Raw genomic sequence first — 8,181 nt, forward strand, 5'->3', positions numbered from 1 at the left:
CTTCACCTGTCCACAGGTGAGTCTTCCAAGAGAAAAGCGTACTTTCTAACAGCCTTAAGAAGTTCCAATTTTCAAAAGCACAGGCGCATGGACTCAACTCCTTTCGCATCAAGGGTGAGGAGTGTCTGAGCACTACGAGCGTCTCCCACGTCCTAACTGGCTTAGCTTTCTCCCACACTCCCAGTCGGAGTATCTGTTAGTGACAGAAGCTGATGGAACAATGGAAGCGCATGGAGCAGCCCTGCAGATATATGCAAGATCACTGGACCACTCTCTAAGGGGGTGGGCATCAGGGCCAATGCACTCCCAGTTGAATTCATTAAGACGATGAGAGCAAATCACGAGGAACTTGCCAAGGCTGGAAATGGCTTAGTTCTGTGGTGAGAGAAAAAGAGCGAAAGAGAAAGAGAGCTGGATGGGTAGGGGGCGGGTTGTTTGAATTCATTAACATTAGAGAGAGACAGAGAGGAGGGGGTGAGAGAGTGAGGGAGAGAGACAGAGAGAGGGAGCATCTGTCATTCAGCCAATCTCTGAATGAGAGCATTGTGCTCCTCCCTGAGAGTTCAAAGCCAGCGAATGTGGCGATCACAGGCACGCCGACCTCCTTGATCACTTTCACGCTTTTATGTGCTCCATTAAAATATTGTCAGTTCAGATTATTGCATCTTTCTCAGCTCAGCATAGCCTCATTGCATAAATACATACAACATTAAAAAACAACAGCTCATCATTTGTTTACTCATTACTGATTGAAGATTCGTAGAAAAGTTTGTGTTTTGCTTCCCAATTTGTTGGACAGTCAGAGAAGCTGCTTTTCAAAACTTTTCCGAAAACAATTTCAGTGACATTTCAAAAACCATAATCAAGTTCAATGTCAAGGCCATATTTGTATTTTTCTATTTTTAAATAGTTAATAGACAAAAAATCTAATTTGAGCTCTGCATATATAACGCTATGAATAAATCATTTATAGGAATGTCTAACTGCTATTTTTGTTTCACGGGATTTGCTTGATAACTTTAGATAATAAAATAATAGAAATAATTTGGAAGAAACCGAATACGTTTGGTTGGGCTGCATCTAAATAAAATAAATGCAAATAAAATAATCATAGGTACAATAAACTGCTCCTTTATAATAACTAAGAGATGAATCATTACAAATTATTTTTACGTTATAAATGTAAACAATCAACAATAGTTCTTAGCAGTGGTTCTCAACCTTTTTGACTCCAAGGCCCACCAATCCAAAGCAATATTCGAAGGCCCCATTACTTTAACAGTTTTACATGATTTACTCCAATTCTTTGGGCGAATGGCCAGACTGGTTTAAGCTGGTAAAAAGGCAACAGTATCTCAAATAACCTGGTTGCCTTTCTATCAGCGAGAACCAGTCTGGCCATTCTCCTCTACCACCGAGGTATGCAGAAGAGCATCTCTGAACGAACAAAATGTCGAACTTTGAATCCGATGTGCTACAGCAGCAGAACACCACACCAGGTGCCACTCTAGTCAGCCATGAGTCACCAAAATTGGACAATAGAACATTTGAAAAACATTCTGATGAGTCTCGGTTTTTGCTTTGACATTCAGATTCACTCTATAAAAACAAAGATGGTTCTTTACCTTTCTATTTAGAACCGTATCATCCTGAAGAACCATTTATAGGCTGAACTTGAGTTTGGAGTTCTTTATTCTCGCCGAACTGTCAAAGCCACCTTAGTACTGATTTTCCGTATAGCTCAGCTATACAACTACAGACTGTCAACACACTCTCTAGTCTCTACAGGTAAATTTTTTCTTTCTTACTTTCTTAAAACGTCTATAAACTTTAACTTTCAAATTGTAACTGGATTCCTACCAATCATGTATTGTTCTCTTTTTAGTTTAACTGAACATGTAAGTGTGACTAGCTCTGTTCAGTTAAGGATAGTCATCTTCTCTTCTCCACTAAGTAAGCAACAGAGATATTGAATTTATGATCATTTTTTTATTATGACTTTATGCATGAATTTACCCAGCCACAAAAAAAAACAAAAAAACATTAAAGCTATCCCATGACTTTATATCACTTTTTCCTTTTAACATTGTAAAAGGCCACTGGAACTTGGTCCAGCATGATAACGCGCCATGTCACAAAGCTCAAATCATCTCAAACTGGTTTCTTGGACATGACAATGAGTACTCAAATGTCCTCCACAGTCACCAGATCTCAATCCAATACAGCACCTTTGGGATGTGGTGGAACGGGAGATTTGCATCATGGATGTGCAGCTGAAAAATCAATATGGAGCAAAATCTCTGAGGAATGTTTCCAGCACCTTGTTGAAACTATGCCATAAAGAATTAGTACAGTTCTGAAGGCAAAAGGGGGTCCAACCCGGTACTAGCAAGGTAATAAAGTGGCCGGCGAGTGTTTATCCAGATTTTTCAAGAAAGTGAGAATCCTAGCTCTTCAAAGAATGTTCATCTGAAATTTTCTGTATGAGGGATTGACTCTGTTTAATTGCTGTACTCTGTTTAATACCACTTTTCCAGGGTGCTTATAATAGATGTATAATGTCAGTTCCCCTATTGTTCTAGCAGAGTAACCACAAGTATAGATAATCATATTAACACTAATAAGTTGATATTTCAACAGTATATCTTTTTTTTTATTCTATTCTAATCTAATATATAATATAAGCATGAAGAATAATTTTCACACATGAATTGGCACCTCTGAGTGTTCATTGAAAGTCTTTGGGATGTGCTGGAGGAGACTTTACAGAGTGCTCTACTTTCGCATCGTCAATACAAGATCTTGACCAAAAAATGTTGTGATGATATTTCTATCAAGAGGTAAATTCTACTCCAGCACATTCCAAAGACTTTCAATGAATTTAAGGGCTGAAGAGGTGCCAATTCATGTGTTTTTTCAATTTGTATTTGAGCCATTTTTAATAATAATTTTAAAATGAATGTAATGACATTACAACACATTTAAGTGTGTTAAGTGTGAGATGAGGCAAGTGATGATTAGTGGCCTGATTCATGAAATAATGGCGCATGACAATTGAATGACTGTTCTTCCCTCAAATAAGGCAGGACATGACAATCAGAACAAAGATAAACATAAAGGAGCGAATGCACAGACAGATATCCTCTTCAATTCATCCGTGCTAATGAATGACCACTTTTAAACTGTCACATGGTATCAGGTTGGTAGCATCTCTTTGATGTGGACTCTTGACGGGCTTTGTAAATAAGTGTGGAGAGATTAGCGAGTCCAACTAAAGGACAAGACAGGAACACTGTGTAACGTACGTGTGCTGAGTCTGCAGTCAGGATGAGAGAACCAAATTGGAGTCATCTTTGAGCCAACTGAGCAACTGAACACAGAGAGGGCAGGCGGAGCGGCAGGCCACTTTCAAAGTGCTTCACACAAGGCCTACACAGTATGTATGTATGTGTGTGTGTGTGTGTGTGAAAGAGAGTGACTAAGAGAGAAAGAGAATGTATGGATGTTGGTCAGAAGAACAAGACAAGAAGGAAACAGGCATCAGAGGGTGAGCAATATTTAAGAGTTGTGCTGTTGAACAATGTTTTAAAATACTCCAAAAAAAGACAAAAAGTAAACAGATAAAAGAACAGAGATTAAAATATCAAAAGGAAAGATGAACTTCCAGAGCAAGAGTCTCCCCATCTCACGTTCTCCTCCTCTTTTGGCACGCAGAATAAAAACAGGAGCCGACAGTGTGTTCCAGGCGTTCTATGTGGCCCCAGCACAATGGTTTTGTCATCCTACTGCCAACTGAAGCACTGAGGGATGGCATGGAAGAAAAAAAAACAAACAGGCGGCTGGTCTCCATTCATCTTTTGCCCCATTCCCTCCCTTCGCCCTGTCGCTCTCTTTGATGTTCCCTGATTAATCTGCCCTCCGCTCAATCCAGTTTCTGTTGTCCACTTTGTGGTGCTCCGCCAATCTCCTCCACGAACAAGATGCTGATCACAGTGTTAAAGGCAAAAGAGGGATTCAAGGAAAAGTTCGGGAGAGAGCATGTGAGGATCCAATTCTACTGTGTTCGGTTAGAAAGAAACAGTGTGATGATCACAAAGACTAAAGATTTCAAAGCAAAGTTCTGGGTTAAGCTTTTCAAGATACATGGCATGCCTTTGATTACCACAGAAAATAGTTTAGAATTTTCCCTTCACAAAAGTCGTGCCTAAAGTAATGCACTTATATATAGTGGAGGTCAACGCATTAGGTTTACAAACACAAATGTGAAGCTCAAATTTTGTTAACACAGTAATATTATTTCTAACAGAAAATGTGTATTTGAATTGTAAAGGTCTCATTCTTTTATCGGTTATAGTGTGTGAAAAGCAGATTCTGGATGAAATTTGCTAGTTGTAAACAGCCCTTTATGGATCGTTATGTCCTGTTCTGGTTTCCTTGCCTGTTTCAGTACAGATGTTTACCGGCTTTACATGGTAGGAGTCAAAATATTGGATTAAAAAAGTACAGTTATTGAGACATTTTATCGCAATAGTGTAGTCTTAAAAGGTATAACCTTTAAGTTGCAGAATAAAGTGAATTTTAACATTGTGGTAAAGTGATTTACCCCAAATATTTAAATTTATTCAGCAAGGACAAATCAAATTACAGTTTTTCCTTACCAACTTTCAGTTTGGCACAGCAGTTAATTTGAGATTGAAATTGACTTGATCTGAGACATGCATTTTGAATGAAAATCAACGCCTGTGTCAAGCTGAAAGTCGGTAAAGAGAACTGTGTGAAGAGTTTTGAAAAAGTGACCGAAGTATTAAGAAATGTGTCGTGATGATTGTTAAAAAAAACTGTAAATGCTGTTCTTTCGAACCTTTTATTCATCAAATAATCCTTAAAACAAACTAAAATTTGAATTGAAATATTAAGAATGATTTCTTAAGGATCAAGCCAGGAGTAATGGCTTCCGAAAATTTTATTGTGCTATCACAGGAATAAATTACATTTTAAAATATATTAAAATGGAAAACAATAATAAACTAATATCTCACAATGTTACTGTTCAGACTACATTTTAGATCAAATGAATGTAGCCTTGGTGAGCAACCATTTGTTATTCTTCAAACTTTTGTATAGTATACTGCAAGAACATGAATGTAAACAGATTTTCTTTGTCTTAACAAACTGAGGGACGAATTGAAGTTATTTTCTGTGGTAACTGACAACATGTAAAAGATTTACTTGCATTTAACCCAGAACATTTCTTTGAAAGAAATCTGTGGGACAATCTTCTGCTGTTGTCACAACAGTGTCCTTATGCAATTAAGCTCTAGTTGGGGTGTGAGTTGAATCTTTCACAGACTGGTACTCATTCTCTCATTCTGCTGTAAGGATGAGCTTCGCGTGTGTCGTTGGTCGAGCCATGGATCAGTGAAACCACTCATGTCGTCACAGCCTTGGGGTCTGACGCACAATTGGAGCCAATGAGAGGGCAACTTGAGTTTGTGTGTGTGTGAGAAGTTGTCGGCCTTTTCAATAGTACAGGGGGCAATACAGGGAGGTTACATAAAGACATGGTGCGTGCACACACACACACACACACACACACACACACACATAAAATACACCCAAACAATCCCTTCACAGTCCTGCACAACCGTAATGTTGAATAACACACAGGTATTGTGTACTACTTATGAAACCATTTGTCTCTATTGTCTGGTGCAGAGAACAATTGAAAAGTGGGTCAGTGGTCTGAAAAAAAATCAGCTCCTAACATTTCAGTTTGAGCATTTTTTTTCCCAGAGAGCGTTTTCTGCGTGACATGCACGACCCCATTAGCTCACTTACCAAGCTCTTTCAGAACACCAGTGAGGAAGACATCTGTCTGTATTAGTTGATTTTCCCACTAAGGTTATAATGTTAGTCAAGTTGTTTTGTGCAAAAAACAAAACAAAAAAAATTTAATTTTCACAATAGTCTTTAAAGGTGCTCACACTTGTGGTTCAGTTTTCGTGGTTCTTTTGGTCCGGACCAAAAAATAAAAAATACAAATTTTGTCCTGATTCGCTTAGCATTCACACTGTGATTTTTAACACCGAACCCTAAAGATACAAAACAAAGAAACCCTCATTTTATGACATATATTTGGCGAACATAAAACAATGCTGTGTGCTGGGATAAATGCGCTCGCTGCATATGCATACATATGATGGTATATGATGGAGATTATAAAATATGTAGAGCTTATAAAATATGTCAAAACAGTAGCAAGAATCTCTGTCACCAAAAAAAGAGGATCTGCTACAAGGAGACGCAGTTCTGATGCCTGTACTGAACTGTGATGGGCAACATCGCGACTATGACGAGAAACAACAGGTATGCTAGAGCATTCTGTCCTTTTTAGGGTCGCGTCTTGTGACATCATGTACTGTTTTTGGTTTGTTTACAAGTCTTTGGTCCCTGTTGTGTTCATGTTTTGTTCTACCCACACCAGGGTTCGGATGGCAGCATTCACACTCAAATGAACCGCACTGAGGACGTTTTCACACTGGCAGTTTAGTTCGGAACGGGGCACGGTTCGCATGAAAAATTGCTACTGTGAAAGCTGTCATCCGAACCTGGGAGCGCGCCGAGGTACCGAACCCAAGACTACCTGGAGGAGGTGGTCTAAGGCTACATTCAGACTGTCAGTCCAAATCCGTTATTTGAGCACATCCGGTTGAAATCCGTTCAGATTTAGCTAGTGTGAACAGCAACAAAAAAACAACAAAAAAAATATCACATGAAATTCGATTTTTACAAATACGTTTCAAGCTACAACCATATATCCTATTCAAATGGCATTTCTGGAAATCTGTATTTATTTAGCCTCATTCATTTAGTTACAAACACAGTTTCTGAATGTTATTTACAGTACATATAAAAACACCATTAGTTACATGAGGCAAAATAAGTTAGAGTGAAGGATAAACTGAAATTGACGGCATTTCAACAACTTCTGCTCACGTATTTGAAGGCTGCTATTGGATCATTGAGGGTAAACACCATATTGTGCGACTGTGCATTATTTTACGGAGTGCTTACGACTAGCTACGTTCGGCCTTAAGAACAAATGGTGCAACGGAATAAAGTACAGATTTAGTTACAAACTAGTTAGTAACTAAGCCTCTATAGTGTGGACTTTACGTTCCAATTTAAGAAAGGAGTTACGAACGGCTGGTGGAACCCTTCCCAGGGTTTGATATAATCAAGTTGAGTGTGAAACCGCACCAACGGGGGGCACCGGGAACATTCATGCTCAGACTCGGACTGCAAAAAAACACCAGGGTTTGTTTTAATCAAACCAAACCTGCAAAGTGTGAACAGACCCTAAGTCTTTAAACCTTTTTGTGCCTTTGAGACTTAATTCAAGACAGTTTGGTGTTAGGTCTATTATATCTAAATGTTGGGTTTGCATTGATCCATTTATCAGTAAATAAAAATGTAAAGTTGATAAATGTATGCTAAAATGCCAAAGTTGTATGGTCGGACTGAAGCGATGATGTTAAAACAATTTAAGCAAGTGTTTCCTAAAAATGGTATCCATTTTTAAGGATATACAGAGTGGCCTTATGCTACCGCACAGGACGAATCACATCCAACAAGAGTAAAGTCTGTTGACGCAAGAGGAAGATGTCTGAAAGGAATGTCCAGGTGCTAACCCGGATTGTATCCAAAAAACATAAAAACCACAGCTGCCCAACTCACTGCAGAATTAAATGCGCAACTCAACTCTCCTGTTTCCACCAAAACTGTTCATCGAGAGCTCCACGAAGTCAATATTCATGGTCGGGTTGCCATAGCCAAACCTATGGTCACTCGTGCCAATGCCAAATGTCAGTTTCATTGACATAATGTGATACATTTATTGTTCTCTGATGAGTCCACCTTCACAGTCTTTTCCTGCTTGATGAGCACAGGACTATCCATTGGACTACCAAACCATTTTGGAGGATCATGTGCACCTAATGGTTCAAACACTGTACCCTGAAGGGGGTGCTGTGTATCAGAATGATAATGAATACACACAGCAAGACTTGTGACGGAATGGTTTGATGAACATGAAAGTGAAGTTGAACATCTCCCATGGCCTGCACAGTCACCAGATCTAAATATTTTTAAACCACTGGAGGAGCAAGTCCGAAAACTTAC

This window comes from Rutilus rutilus (genome assembly GCF_951802725.1).
Source record: "Rutilus rutilus genome assembly, chromosome: 6".
In the NCBI taxonomy this organism is placed as follows: Eukaryota; Metazoa; Chordata; class Actinopteri; order Cypriniformes; family Leuciscidae; genus Rutilus; species Rutilus rutilus.